Source organism: Symsagittifera roscoffensis, chromosome 4, assembly GCF_963678635.1.
Source record: "Symsagittifera roscoffensis chromosome 4, txSymRosc1.1, whole genome shotgun sequence".
NCBI lineage: Eukaryota > Metazoa > Xenacoelomorpha > Acoela > Convolutidae > Symsagittifera > Symsagittifera roscoffensis.
Genome location: NC_087065.1, coordinates 42,651,845 through 42,668,173, shown reverse-complemented (window position 1 = coordinate 42,668,173; position 16,329 = coordinate 42,651,845). Strand labels below are relative to the sequence as shown.

Below are 16,329 nucleotides of genomic sequence, written 5' to 3'. Positions count from 1 at the left end.
ATATTAGAGCAATTTTAGCCATGATTTCAACTGCTATTAAAAATTCTCAAAAAAGTTTTCCACGTGTGGAGAACAAACTAAATCATTTTTGCTTTTTAGACGGCCGAGAGGATGCAATTAATTAAAGCGCGCCTCATTTAGCAAGGATGTAAAGTGTAAAAGTTTTAAACCATTCTAGCTATTATTAAAAACAATTACGTCCGCGAAATGAATTTCAAACTTCAATAAAATTCCTGTCTGCCAAAGAAGCACCCTGATTTATTTTTCGGCTAGTATCGATTTTGATTACCTGATTTTCTTTATTTTGATTGGGATTTTTGCAATTTCTTTGAGGGTTTTTGAATACTCAATTCTGATTGGCAAACTGTCATTTTCGTACACCGGAAATTTCTGCCATTCGACACTCGGATGGGAGAGCCACAAGCATTTTTCAGCTTTCAAAGCTGCTTTTATGAGACACTTATCATAATTGGGCTTAGTTAGGAAGTTATTGTATAGATCCCTTGATAGATCCTCTGCGATTCGCAAAAAAAATATTTTTTTAACAAGACTGCTCATACCCTAGCGACACTCTGAAGGATCTGGTATGTCCTTCAGGGTCTTTAGGAAAATTTATCTTAAAACTTTCAAAATGTTTTCATAAATTGAACAAAACTGCTAGTATATCAGGGCAAAGCCCTGAATATTCCGACTGCCCCGTAATCGGTATCAAATAGCTGTTAGTAAAAAGTATATTTGTAAACCTTGACGTTTGGACAATATCATGAGTGCAATTGTTTATTGCGCCCGATTAGCTTACCTAAATGTATTTTGAAACGGTTTTGTTGCGCAGGCTAATAAATCACATTCGACTTTCGGCATCAAAAACTTTAAAAAAAACAGTGATCGGGGCCAACACATCAACTTACATTTGAACTCAGGGAGACGATGTCATCGAGGTATAAAAAATTCGTTATAATATATTACTTCGATCGGCGAAAACTGACTGAATACAAAACACCCTAAGCATGAACATTCCGCATTTCATCAAAAATCGGAACAAAAATATTTTGAAATGAACATTTTCTTCCGTTCGCAATGTAAATTTTAATGTAAATAACTAATAAACTGTTTTTTTCCCGACTTTTGAAGAAAGCAAGGAATATATCTGCTCTAAGCGTTTTGTTACTCAGACCAATTCCAAAAAAAAATATTTCCCTCGAGGTATCGATCTATGGATCTTCGTGATCCAAAAAAAGGTCGCGCTTGCCATTAGACTTTGCTGACTTACAGCTTACTGTGCTTACTGACTTAAAACTCAGTAACTGACTAACAATACTATAATAAGAGCGCTGTGATACTGAAAGTTTACCGCACATTATTTACGCGTGATGTATCCTGCACCGCAAACTCGTTCCAAATTTAATCGAAGCAGGCTAATTTGTCTTATTAATTCCATACGCGATTCTTAATATTCAGCTTAAAATTCATAGTTTGTCAAGATTTCATTAAGCAAAAAATTTCGAGACTAGTTTATGGACAGTGGGAACATTCAGGGCTTTGCCCTGATACGAGCAGTCTAGTTTCGATAAATAAGCGTGTTTTCAATTTGTAGCGTGTTGGAGTAATTCGCCGCATTTTCTCCGCGCTAATTTATGAAACTTGAAATTTTAAGCATTTTTATTGTAGCAGCTTAATAAAAAAATTAACATTTTGAGTTAAAAGGTATTGTAATGGTAAAAATATTAGTAGTAACAAAAAAGAATAGAAAACCGCGTTCAAAACACAGTCGAGCCTAATAAACAGTCTTCAAAAACATAATGAAACACAGAGGCGAAGTTACACTTCGCATACACAAGCAAAAATATGACGGATAACGCTACTGGGAAAAACTGAATGAGTAAAACTTTGAGTTTACAAAACTTCTTAAGTGAGGCACGCTAATTATGAGTCTAAATTTGTGAGTTGGATTGATTCGCCGCATTTCCTTCGGGCTTATTTACGAAACTTGAAATTATAAGCTTTTGTATTGTGACAGCTTGATAAAAAACTCACATTTTAAGTAAAAACTTATTGTAATGGTAAAAGTATCAGTAATAACAAAAAACAGAATAGAAAACTATTAAAAATATGACCAATAACGCTACTAGGAAAACTGAATGAGTAAAACTTTTAGTTTACGAAATTTCATAAGTGACGCACGCCAATTATGAGTCTATATAATTGCTAAGTGACGCAAGCCAATTATGCCGCATTAGCAGAACAAGTCAGTTTGAAAAAAAAACAAATTTACCAACTAGCATGCCTCAATTTATAGAGCGGACGCATTTTAGCTAGTATACAAAAAAGTTCAATAAAAATATCTGGCCCTGCCCAGGTTCGAACCCACTTATTTTGTTGCGGGTCTCCTTCCCTACCTCTACGCTGCTGCAATCATTTCAAATAACGGCTGATGAAACTGTCGGATATTATCTATAGATAGTGCATTATTATCTACAACAATTATTATGAACTAAAACTGTTCGATTTTTCAAACTAGCTTTGTGATAATAATATTTTTTTGTCTTTCAAGTGCTGAAATAATTTAAATTTCGACCTGTTTTAATTTCGACGAAGTCTTTTAATCTTGAACTCCCGGGCATGTTATCCCAGACCACTTGTTACATGATCATCACTACTTGCTACAGCTGATCATCAAAATTTCGCGGTCAGTAAGCAACCGAATCTGCTTTAACTCAAAAATTTATGATTTTTTTTTGATATTTAGTTGTTCTCTACCCATTCCAATGAAGGTGTTTTCATTTGCTGTTCCCCTCATGCAAGAACAAAAGACCGCATCTGACTGGCTTATCCTAGCGTATTTGGAAATAACCTGTGTAAACACACTTCAGAAAAAAAAACATTTTTGGTTGTTGTTGTTATTTGCCCGCAGAAGTGGGGGGGGGGGGGGGGCGCTCGGGTTCAATTCTATGGCGGCGAGTAAAAATGGGCTGGAACCAGATCTTAGACACGATAAAGTGCTCCACGTAGCTAAAAGGAGCAGTTCTTCAGTCGAAAAAACTTCAGGAGGGCGCAGTGGGAACTTATTAGTGGCCTCGGGGTCGCCTTAGTTACGTGTTTCATATGAATGGATTTCAGGAGTTGCTTAAAATGATTAAAAACTAAGTCACTTCTGTCGTTATCAATGAAAGAAATGAACTCGTTGCTCTCGAAATTTGTTTTGTCGAGTTCGTCTTTGAAAGTTGATTCAAAAGTTCGTTTGATAAGTCTGGGAGTGGAATTGAACCAGACAAACAAGGCAAGGAATGAGAGTCTAATTAAAATTTCAGGTTGAAATCGAGGTTTACAGATTATGGTGTTATGATTTCGTTACTATTTTATATTCAATATGGAGGTGGCCAATGAAGCTCAAATTTGTGCGCCCAGTCACGATACTAGAGATGCGATTTGAACGACTTGTAATTTTTTCATGAAGGACTGGCTTTCGGCCTGGGACCAAACGTAGGCAAGAGAAGCTTAACATTTGTCTGAGAAAGGCCATGTAAATCACAAGCAACCTTTCCTTTGAATAACCATTGTGTAGCGGAAAGAGCTTTCAGGACCGATACCTTGCGCGCAGCTTTCATGGCGGTTTGTTTGAAGGGATCAAAAACCCACTAAGTATTATCGGATTTTTTTCAAATGGAAAAACAGGTATTTCCATTGAAACATTCAGTTCCGAGTTAAAATCTTTTTTGTGGCAACTAAAAAGACTCACTGGCACTTTTAAAGAAAACAATACTAAGTGTATCTTAATTGCTTAAAAACCTGAATGTCTCTACAGCGTCAGTTGATTGAACAAACGAGTAGAAATCGTCAGTTTAAGATTGAAGTTTTACTTCTGGAGGCCTCAGAGGAGCATTACGCTTGTAAAAGTTTCAACATGTAGGGGAAAAAAGCATACATACAGAGATAAACCACTTCTCCAGGGTTCTATGTATTAAGATAAGAATCGATTTTTTATTAAGATTTCAAAAAAGAGGAGAAAATCAGAAAAATTGACCAATGACATTGCAGTAAACAAATTTATTTCCTTTCAGCTAGGCCAACTCATTTTCACTCTAAAATCTAATGAAAAATTGGGAGGGCAAAGTCACCAAGAAATTGAGATACAAAACACTGCTTTTTAATGCTCGCTTTATACGTTGATAAAGCCTTTCGCATTTTGTGAACCAATTTTGCAATGTGTAAGTATTTCATGTAAAAAGAAGTAGATGAACCTGTGGTGAAAAGACTTTTTTTATCATTCAATAAATCTTCACCCTATGCATGGTTAAAAAATACCGATCACAAAATGTGAACAGATCAAAGACATGTTTTAGAAAATAAAAACTATACACGAGGGAGGAAAAAAGCTTGCTTCTGATTGGTCAATTGAAAACCTGTACCCCGATTGGTCAATTTTATGTCGGTTAGAACTTTGTCTTTATTAGGAGAATTAAACAAAAAAATGCGCCCATTACTTTTATACGATGCAAAACCGTTATCATTTTGTGAACAAAATATTGCAATGCTAAGCAAGTACTTGTATATAAAAAAGAGTCACTTTTTGTGAACAGATTTGCTCAACTAATGAAAACTTGTTCTCCTCCTGTAGGGTAATGAAATTCTGTTCACAAAATGAGAACAGATTAAAGTTATGTTGAGGAAAAATATATATTTCAACGAGAGGTAGAGAATTTTAAAAGACTTGCTTGTGATCGGTCAGTTTTAATTGTGTACCCTGATTGGTCATTTTTGGTGTCGGTTTGGATATTCTCTTCATCAGGAGAAAAAAAATTTATTCTAAACACACAAAATTTTTTGTTGCCCTCGTTTCATTTTATATTTAACAAAATTATTCCAACTAAAAACTGCCCACTAGTTTATACGTTGAAGAAATCCGCCCACGTTTTGTGAACAGACTTTTGTAAGGTTTAACCTGTTCAAGTATAAACAATAGATTCACAATTTGTGAGCAGATTTGTTCAACATTTTAAATTTCTTTCTTTTCTTGCACGGTTAAGAAAACCTGTTCACAATAAGTGAACAGAGTAAAGACATGTATAAGACAATATTTTAACCAGGAGAGAGATAATATTTTAACCAAAAAAACGTGTTTTACTTGTTTAAAATAAGACTCATTAAATTGAGTTAACACTCTCTTGTCGTTATTATTTGACTGCTATTCCCTGGACTGCCTGCAGGGGGTGCCGGGCATTAAGCCGACGGGACTTCAATCCGATTCGTGAAATTAGGGACTTCGAACCAAAAAAATTCTCATTAAGTCATGAACTATGATTAATTTGAAAAATAATTTGAAGAATTTCTCATTTTCAGCATCTTCCGTAGTTAGTCGCGTTTCCATAAAATTGTAGCCTCCGAACAAAGTTTAGGAAACTTGAAAAACAAAACACGGCTGAATGCAAACTTTTTGTTTGTAATTTATGCATTTCAAAAACCGGCTGCTATGATGCAGATGCCAACCCTAAGTGATTCATTGTTTTTAATAACAGTTATTATGGACTAAAGTTGCGCAAACTTTTGAAAAAAAAAGCGTTTCACAGATGAAAAATTGACGTTTTGAGGCGCTTGTTAAGTTTAAATTTCGGCTTGAAGTCCCGTCGGCTTGTTGTCCTAGACCCGCCTGCAGGTTACGGTTTGTGCGTTGAAACAGCTTTTTTCAGAAAATTTTATCTTTCACGGTTGACCTGTCATCAAATGCATTTTAGGACGCAGACTTCACAGACACTCTTTCATCATTCCGTACAGAATAAGGTGAGCCCTTGAGTCTTGAAAGGCAATGGTATATAAGTCTTGCAAGAGTGACGTGTCCAAAAATTATTAGAATAGTTAATACTGGGACTCTTGCTTGCAGCTGTCAGAACGAATGGTATTGAAACATTCAAATTCCTCTTGAAAACCAGAAAACCTTGGAAGATTTGATTAATAGCGTGAACAGATCGATTTATATTTCTCGCGGGCGCTGGAATAAAGACCAATATAGTAACTAAATGAACTGCAAAAAAAACTTGACTCTTGAATCGGGAAAAACAATCCAACAATTGCAAAATGCTCAAATAATGTGTATTACATTTATTACATAGAAGTTAACTGTGTTCTTTGCATCCTCAACTATCGTTCAGATTTCTCGAATGATTCCCCTCTGATGCGTTTCCAAGAATGCCCAAAAATTGTTTTGCTATTATAAAAACACAACCAAAAGCAATGCGCGGAGAACATTGTCTATTGCTTGCTTCACGTTCTTAATTCTAAAAATTTAATACAGCTTCAAACGACCAGTTTCAAGATTGTTCCCTGCAAGTAGCAAAACAGCAAAAAATCAAAAACAAGAGCGATTTAGATCAGCTAATTGCCCTATTCATTCAAAAACATACTAGTTACTTGTGTGGTTTAAATTGCTTATTCATAGCTCCTTGTGTTTTTCCAAAAAATCAGGTACAATTGAGGCCATCATTTTACTTTCGGGTCCGTCAGACCGGCCAGGAGCAAGCCGACAGCCGTCTGCCTATGTGTCGTGTCTTCAGGTTGCTACATAGACAGTAATAACGCGTTAAACAACCCAGACAATTATTGCATAAAATTTTTGTGGTCGAATTGGGTCATATTTGTGAGAGAGCGTAATTTTAAGAAAAAAAAACAATTGAAGAAGAAGTTTTGCTAAAGTGGAAAACTAGTGGTGAAAAAGAGAATATAACTGGAATTTTTAGGTGAAATAAGAAAGTAATTTTTCGCAGAAATAGGTGAGATTTCCCTCAGTTGGTGCAGGGAAAACTAGATTATAAAATTCGAATACTGAATTAGATATGATATATAAATAGATAGAATAGAATAACGTATGTAGAATAATCGTTTCCAGACTGAATAAAGATTAACAAATTTCTCAACTCGATTTTACACCTCAGGCTTTCGCAACTGGCATTTTCACATTCTCAAGTGACAGACGATTAGGCTGGTGAGATTTTTCCTTGAGTCAAATTACTGCACTATGGTGAATAGACAATAAGGCAATAATTATAAAAGATATACATAAATAAATAGAATAGAGTGAGGTACCGAAGGTCGCCTCATGACATTCCCCCCTCTGGAACAAGAAATTTATCATTGTATAAATTTTTGGCTTTAACGAATTGGAATGGAATGATAATGCACTATAGCACAGGCAGATAATCGACACGGTCGAACAGTAGGGCAAAAGAAGATGAAGTTTAAGTAAGTTTTAAGTTTCAAGAGTCACTCTTAGGTTCCTCAGTTCTAATCCTCTTGAACGGCGTAACTTGTTCTTTGGTCCTCGGGCAGCTGGATTCCTTTGCGACCAACTGGGACGAATGGTGTAGCAATCGTCTGCTCTAGGGCTGGTTCTTGTGGCGATGATTCGGTAGGCACAGATTCAGTGACACTCTTAACGGAATGGCAAACAGGGTCGCCGAAAAACCTCGTAGGTTTCTTGGAACGTCCTGAAGACCGGGTTGAATCATTCTTGGCAGAATCAGTGACCTCAGGGGGAACTGTTGTAGCCGCGCCCTGAACCTCTTCCTGTTGACCATCCCCTGACGTATGGGGCCCTGATTGAGTGGACGATTTATGAGGCGTTGCTTAAATTCCCGTTGACGATGCTGAAACTGTGGCAGTATTCAGGGGCATAGTCGCTAATTGTGGTGAAACAATCTCCTGAGTTGCGCCCTGAGGCGCTGAGCCGGGTGCCTCCACTAACTCAAGCTGTGGCCCAGTGATCAATGAGTCTTCACTCGACGACTCATCAGTAAGATCAATCACCTTGCCCTTGGAAGGTTCGCTCGTGTGCCTTTGAGTTGGTGAAGTAGATTGTTGAGAGTGAGGCCGAGGAGCAATCCGTCTTTGGAGTCTCTCTACCACTGTGCCAGCTGAAAACTTGGGGTAGTTAAAATTATGTCTTAACTTAGATGATTTTTCCGGTAGACTTTTCCTTTGTCAGTTATGTAAGTGTGGTCCGTATTACGAGTAATCTTGATTTTAGCTAGTTTGAATAGGGTTTCCCTGATTTTCGATCAAGCACTTTTCGAAAGATTTTGACTCTTGGAGGATCTTGCAAAACTAGTTTTTCTAATTTACGTGTTTTTGAGAGTATTTTTGGCCTCGTTGAAGACGACACATTCAATCGCTGAGAATGCGATAAGGCTGGTACTGACGGATCTCTAACAAGATCGTAAAAACGTAACGTCCCCTTTGTAATCCCAGATTTCAGCGAGGTGGCATGATCACTATTTCGGGCAGTCAATTCACGAAGGAGCTCTCGTCCCTGTTGCGGTTGCACATTCCGTTTCAATTGGTTCCAAGTGTTAGCTGCCTTAGCAAAATTCTCCAGAGCCTTGTACGGTTGACTGTCTGCTACCCGATTGCCCACTCCAAAAAGTGGTTTGAACTTGAAGGGAATGTCCCGACTCGACTGTGTGACGCTCCTCGAGGCAAAACTTCAGCCCCGTCGCGGCTATAGTCCTGGCCTGATGGCTGCTCCGGTGTTAAGAGGTTTCTTTCCAGGCCTTGTGCTGAAGTAGGAGAATGAACAACATTATCACGTTATCGAGTACTCAATATTAAGCTTTCTACCATAGTGCAGCTCAAAAGGAGATGTTTTTAGCGTAGAGTGTTTTGTTTTCCGAATATCGTCAACGATTTGTTGTAATGTTGATTTCAAGTTTGTAAAATTAGGATGTAATCTCTCGGTTCCCAACTTCCGTTTAATGATTTTAATGGACCGTTCAACCAGCCCGCAACTTCAATGATCCCCCACCGCTGTTTATGCCTCTACTTTTGCAAAACTCTTTAACAATGTCCGGGCCGTGATCCGTTTTAATGTTAAACCCAGAGCCGTGATCCGTTCTAATGCTTTCCGGAAAGCCATGATTACGAACGTATGATCTTAAGAACTTGATTAGTTTTTCGCACTCGTTGTCTTAGTTAACATCACCGAAGGGTATTTAGAAAAGCAGTCCCCTTTTTATTATCAATTAACAGACCAGCAAAATCAAGTTGTACTTCTTGATTCGGGGCCAAGAGCGGTGGTAATGGCTTAGCAGAGTTATAAGTTAATGAAGTTTTGATATTCTTACCAAATAGGGTACATTCCGGGCATTTTTCGCAGACATTAACAATCTGACGATTGAGAAACGGCCACCATATGTATTGAGAAGCGTCCATCATAGCTGCCTGTCCAGGATGCGATCGGTGAAATCGAGTCAGGATGACACTCCGCAGCTGCTCAGGGATAGCCAACTTGTTGCCTATCAAGACGCAATTATTCACCACCGCCGCCTTCGTCCAGAATTGGGCCATGTACGCCTCCAGTTTGTTAAAGGATTGCACGTACTTGTTGATGATCGCCGTCCGCATTGGTCCGAGGAACGGTTCTTCTCCTGTAAGCTCCCCCAACAGGTCGACGTCAAAAAGACCGGTAAGCCGATAACTTTTGTCTTGTCTGAAGTAACCAACGGTTTGTGATTATTAATGGCATTAACTCCCAATCTAACCACTTCCTTTTGTCGGGCCTGCTTTGTCAGCCTCTGCCTCCGGCACTTGTTTAGAAATTGAGCAAGGGCCTTCCGTGTGGACTATCTGCTAGCGACCACAAAAAGTTCTTAAGAGTGTTTCATCCTGGCCAGATTTCGGGTCCGTATCTGATCTAATCGACTCGGGCGATTCATGGAGGTAGCTCTTGAAAGTCAGCATCTTTGTTGACTTGGGGCACAAAAATTAGGGGAACTTGAAGAAAAATTTTCAACGAAGAGTAGGAGAGTTGCTTGTTTAAATGTATTGTCCGCGAGATCAATAGAATTAGTAAAAGTATTAGAAATATTTAGAGTAGAGTTTAGAGTAGAGTTTCGAGAGAGATTATTTGAAGCATCCATAGTGTAACTTGACTCTGAGAAGTAAGGTCGGAGACAATGATTTCTTTCACAAACTTCCGGTTTAGCGTATCTCATTTGCATACTAAGCTGTGATTGGTCGAGTAGACTAGAGCATGAAAAAACGACCTCTCGCGACGAGAATGTAAAATCGCGATTTTTCATACGAGCCTGTGATTGGCTGATTGACTGAGAGCATGATTGAACGCCCTCTAGCGACGAGATATCGTAACTAGGATACAATTTATCCTCTAGGGATTGATTAATGAGTTGGTTATTAAACGCGACGCCCTCTATGGACGACGAGCGACACTGGTTGCAAGAATCCAATTGGTCAATTAAGACAGGCGATGATTGGTCCACCGCTTTAGTTTGGAGGTGGCGAATATTACCTCCAATGTTATCGTACCGTTTGGTTGGTTGAAGTCGATTATGATGTGAAATCTGCCCCACGGACACAATTTTTGATCTGAACGGAGTGCAGATCCAGTTTAAAGCATTATGAAAGGCTTGAATAGATTTAATGAAAAATAATTCGTCATGCGATGACGGTAGAGGAGCTTTAAAAGTCGGGTGTCTCGACATATAATCTACAAAACCCAGAGAGGAACCTGGTACATATTTTTCATAATCGAACGGGATGAGACGATCCGCCCAACGAGAAAGTCGCGACTGATAAGATTTCTTGCCGTACGTTTCATTGAGTGCTGAGATAATAGCTTAATGATCGGTTAAGATAACAAAACGCTTACCAAATAAATATGTACGAAAATGTTTGCACGCCCACACAATGGCCAGAAGCTCTAACTCATTAGAGCTATATTTGATTTCTGTGGAATTAAGAAATCTAGAGGGAAACGCTATCGGTGCCCAGACATTTGGTGCTACTTCCTGTTCCAAACAAGCTCCTAGCCCACTGTGACTCGCATCACATTTCACTCGAGAAGCTTTTGAGGCATCATAGTGATACAAGTTAGGGATGTTTGCAATGAGGTCTAAAATTTTCTGAAAAGCAGTATCTTGCTCTTTCCCCCACAAAAAGGATTTCTTATTCTCCGCTTTTAAAGATGCTCGGAATGCGACCGTATACTTATGCAATTCTGGAATAAAATGTTGAAGATGATTGAGCGTTCCCGTGAATGATCTTAAGTGTTTAAGGGATTTCGGTGGCATAAGTGATCTGACAGCCTCGATTTTTGAAAACTTCGGGGCGTAACCAGATTCATCAATTTAGTACCCTAACTTGTTAACTGAGAACTCACATTTGCTTAGTTTTAGCGCCCATCCTTCTTCATTCAATCGATCCATGACCTTTTCGACTAGAGTGTTGTGATCTTCAACTCTTCCTTTAGTGACCACCAGTATATCATCAAGGTAACATATAACTCCTTCCAATCCTTGTAAAGTACAATCCATCGCTTTCTGAAATTCCGTGGGCATGTCCGTCAGTCCGTAGAAACCAGTTTTGAATAGATACGTGCCGGTTGCTTCTCCACGCAAAATACAAAAGTTAAAATGACTACTGGTTAGAGCAGATAATGGTAACTGACTAAAAGCATATTTGAGGTCAAGAGATGTAAACCACCATTTTCCAGGTGTGTCTCTAGTGATGATTTGAGCTGTCGCGTCAATCAACCCATGCATATTAGGCATTTGGTACTTGTTCTGTCAGATTTGGACATTCATTGGTTTAGCATTAAGTGCAAGTTTTATCGACCCGTCTTTTTTAGCAGTTAGTACTATGGGTGCAATAAAATGGTCCGTCGTACACTTTTCTAATTTTTGAGTATGTTCATCTTTGGTTAACTTTTTAATCTCGGCCGTGACTCGATCTTGTAAATGAATAGGGACTTTGCGGCCTTTAACCTTCCTAGGTATCAAAGGATCTTTAAAGTTAGTGAACACTTTATGGTTTTTCGAGCTCCCCAGCCTGTTGAACACATTAGGGTACCTTTTCACAAAAGGATCCCTCCAGAACTGAGAAGTCGGATCCAATTCCTCCACATCCTCCGTGAAGTTAACTTCAGTTGGTCCTCGTTGGACTGTTTCAATTCCCAATTGTTTATGAAGGTTTAATCCAAGCAGATTTCGAGTCCGATTTTCGGACACCAATAAACACGCGTTGTCGATTTTCCATCCTTTCGACGCAATCGCAATTACTAACGACCCAAACAGTTTAATTGGTTTTTTATTGTAGTCAACATAAGTAACACCTAGTGGATATCTCGCGACGTCCTTAAACGTAACATGGGGAAGCCGTCTCATCAGTATTTCCGCTGTCTTCTTGTTCAGGAATGAAACGGGACAGCCGGTATCCACCGTAGCATGAAAAAAGATTTATCGGAACGTAATTGAATACCGAGGCTCCTCGGTTGTCCTCCCTCCGCCTTACAGAGTTCTACATTGTTGATTTGTACGACATCCACCGCCATGACTCCGTATTCCGGTTCACTATCGTCGTTTACATCGATAAAGTTACACTCTTGATCGGAAGGTACCTCATCCTGTTGCGCCATGTTAACTCGGCGCTTTGTAGTGTTACACACCTTGGCGAAATGACCTTTCTTTTTTCAAGCATTACAAGTAGCTTCTCTGGCCGGACACGTCCGACGGTGTTCGAGGGAAAATGGGTTACCACAAAAGTAGCAAGGTTTGTTTTGATTCTGGCGTTGATTGGAACGGTTGAGGCCTCCTCCGCGACTGTTGTTTCCTTGATTGCTGAATTGCTGGACCGAAGAAGTCGGTTCTTGTTTGACCCGAATGGAACTAGCGTTTGTCGAAGAAGAGTTGTTATGTGGAAGTAACTTCTGGAATTGCTCTGATGTCTTAGCCCCTTTCTCATTCTCCAATGCCAACTGCAGAGTATCATCAAAATTAGCCTTCGCCCTGATTAGTTGCCGTTGGACCTCTACATCCCTAATACGACCAATAAATAAGTCCTTCAAGGTTGCCCTTTCTTGGTCAATCGGCCAATTACACAACGCGATTTGAGCGCTTAGTCGTGCGTAGAACGAGGAAAACGAATCATTCTCTTGCATAAACATTGTGTTATACAATTTAATTCGTTCGACTGTATAATCCTGCTCTGCCTTAAATAGATCTTCACAACATTTGTGAAAGTCAATGAAAGAGGATGTATTCAGGTCCACATGAGGATAAAAACCCAAAAATCGCTTTTTTCCTCATTTCCTAGTGCGAAGAAGAGTCTAGATTTCAGACGCGCCTCTGCCTCGATATAGCACCAGTTATGTCCGATACGAGGGGCTTTTCGTCTCCTTTCTTGATTGTACTCATCGATTCTTCTATTCGCTGCTGCAATTCGAAGAGTCCTGTTAGCTACGTCTGCTGCATTTTCATCGATTCCTGGAGCTTCAGGCTTCGGGTAAGGTTCATCAACCAACTCCGCTGGGTCAACTAACACCTCCCCCGGCGAGATATTGTCTTTGAGACTAAAGGCTAAGAAAAACTGTCTTACCGATGTCTCCCAAATAAATGGTGGGTTAACCGATGTTTTAGCCCAAAATAGGCGTATTCCGAGTAGGTCAGTCCTGTCTTCATTCACAGGAACTGCTGGCTGCGCCATGAGATTTCCCACTGTTGGTGCAGGGAAAACTAGATTATAAAATTCGAATACTGAATTAGATATGATATATAAATAGATAGAATAGAATAACGTATGTAGAATAATCGTTTCCAGACTGAATAAAGATTAACAGATTTCTGAACTCGATTTTACGCCTCAGGCTTTCGCAACTGGCATTTTCACATTCTCAAGTGACAGATGATTAGGCTGGTGAGATTTGTCCTTGAGTCAAACTACTGCACTATGGTGAATAGATAAAAAGGCAATAATTATATAAGATATACATGAATAAATAGAATAGAGTGAGGTACCGAAGGTCGCCTCATGACAATAGGGGAAATTTTGCTAAAGTGGGATAAGTAGTGCTGAACAGGAGAAAATAGCTGAAGAGTACTGAAGAAATTAACTAATGAAATTTGTAGATGACAACTGACTGAAAATTGTAGAGCTGAAGAGAATAACTACTAATTGTAGGAACTGAACAGAACAGTATAATGGAAGAGTGAAAAATGTTTTTTGTCCTAACCAAAATGGAGCGACGGCGGCCATTTGCACAAACAGCCAATCTTAATACATAGGGAACCTATAGGCAATCTTAATACATGGGAAACCTACAGACAGTCTTAATACATAGGGCCCTGGAGAAAGGGTGTATCCGTGTATGTATTCTTGTTAGAGGATAAAAATGAACCTTGAGAAACCCCGATTCGGACAATTCTGGTTGTCGACATATGGTTTCTTAAAAAAAAACTGGCTTGGCGCCCACTGAGGTAGTTTGATAGCCACTTGACAAGAGCAACGGGACGTTGAAGCAGTGGATAAGCTGGAGAAGCATACGGTGGCACACTATGCTGATTGTTGGGAGGTTGAGGTTGGTAAGTCTTTTTGGTCAGCTGAGCTAAGTGAAATTTACACCAATTTTGGGTTCAAATGTTCTTTGTAAAACTCATTTTAAATTAAACATAGGTTAATTAATATTCACCAACCACAAGTCTGTTCTGGTCATAAATTCTTTGGGTTAAAACAATAAAATTGAATCTGTAGCTGACTTCATTTTCTCTCGCAACACATGAAATCTGAGCCCCAATTTTTGCAATATCCTTGGAATTTGGGTAGCTCAAAAAGGCCTTATCGCAAATTTTCAGCCTAATCGGCCGGTGGCTTTTCACGGAGTCATTTATTTGTCTATTTACTGTTTTTGTAATCAGACAGCTTCGAAAAATCAAAGGACTTATAACCGTTCTAGTGAGAATGATAGTCTTAATTTTGCGACAAATTTTGCCTAGTTAGCCTAGCCATATTTTGTTTTGTTATAATTTTCTGAACGAGAGACTTTTAGTTTGAAGAGATTTTTTGTTTTTTAGTACGCACCAATCTGCCAAGTAGAACCGAATTTGCAGCTGTTGTCAACTTGACGACAGCGTTGTCATAAGACTTTCAAAATGAGCCCCGAAGTTTGAAAAATCCTTAGTTATTGAAAAAATATTCTACACTTTAGTTCACATATGTAACCATAACAAGAAAATCGACTTACCTTTTTGTTCTCTGTGTTTGGTCTATGTTTTTGCTCAATGAACACAACTAACGTGAAGTCTGCACTAACAAAATGATTTTATTATTTTTGCGGTGTCTGCGTGACTATAAAATTACAACAGCTAATCTTCAAAATACTGCATTAAGCTGCGTACTAATTTTAGATCGGTTTTTAACGTTATCAGCAAAACGGTTTGAAGGTGCATATAAAGTTGATGGATGTTGGTTGATATAGTTCTTAAATGTTCAACTAATCAAAAAACTTAAAATTAAGATAATAAAACGTACTGTAGTGGTATAAGTAATGGTCAGTGGTAAACTGGTAACAAAACGAAATGAAAAACGCCCGCCTTTCAAAATATAGTCGAGCTGAAAATGGTCTATTTCTCCCAATAGTAGTTGGTAACAGCCTTTTCTTTGCGCAATGTGTAAAATGGCGGTCTGGAAATATCCGATAGTACGTACGTGTATAGACTTAAAGGAATGACTTTACAATAACGAAGGAATAAAACGGGAATGGCCGTTTTGTTATGCGGCTGGCCTATGTTATATTGAACAGTATTCAACTATCTGCGTTTACTTTGCTGTGTGATTTCTTGCTTGTGCATGGGAGAAGGTGGCCAGTCAATAAGCAGAAGAGTCTAAAAGCAAAATTGGTCAAAGAGCAGAAAACAAAGCAGAAAAATACTAAATTATAGAAAAATTTTTATAAGCTAATCGGTAAATTAAGTATAAGAATTGCCTGATCTACCTAACAATCTCCCCCTTTCAAGAAAGGGGGGATTGTTAAGTAAGATTACTTGCAGCGAATTTTCGACTCAAAATGCAGCGAAATTCGAATTTACACACAACGCTCTTAGTGCGAATTTACTGTTTTTATTTACAGAGTCTTTCGTAGATACAAAACTTGATGAAATCATTCAATTCATGCATTATTTATTCATTTTTTAGCTATTATTTACGAAACTCTAATAATTGTTTTAATAAATTACAACTATGTATAAGTCAATAGAAGTTAAATTTTTGTTTTTCTGTTCTTAGACTCAATCTGCTCTTAGACCATTCTGTTCATTGGTCCGCCTCCATGGAAGAATTGAAGAATTACTTGAATTTTAAGGGAATTGGGAATTCAGGAAGGAAACGCTGTTTTAACGTAACGGTCCGCAGCAGGCAAAATAGATAGAGCAGCCCCTGTTAGTAGTGCGACTATCAGAGGTGGCAGTAGGAGTGCTATCTACCGTGTTGACCTCGCAAGGATAGTCTGGTCATCCCTGATTCAACAAAATAACCATGAATCAGTGCTGCAAAATTACC

The 16,329-nt window shown here is 38.7% G+C and overlaps 1 protein-coding gene across 2 annotated transcripts in view; it reads right to left on the bottom strand.

The window, feature by feature from the left end:
* LOC134845193 (phospholipid scramblase 1-like) overlaps positions 1-15,576 on the bottom strand; it is a 39,708-nt gene extending 24,132 nt beyond the window's left edge. The window contains exon 1 of one of the 2 annotated variants that reach the window (XM_063862087.1): positions 15,304-15,576. The gene's annotated coding sequence lies outside the window, so the exon portion shown is untranslated. Of the gene's footprint in view, positions 1-15,016; positions 15,262-15,303 lie in introns of those variants that run through there. The other variant, XM_063862085.1, reaches the window with a different exon arrangement.
* Positions 15,577-16,329: the final 753 nt, after the last annotated feature.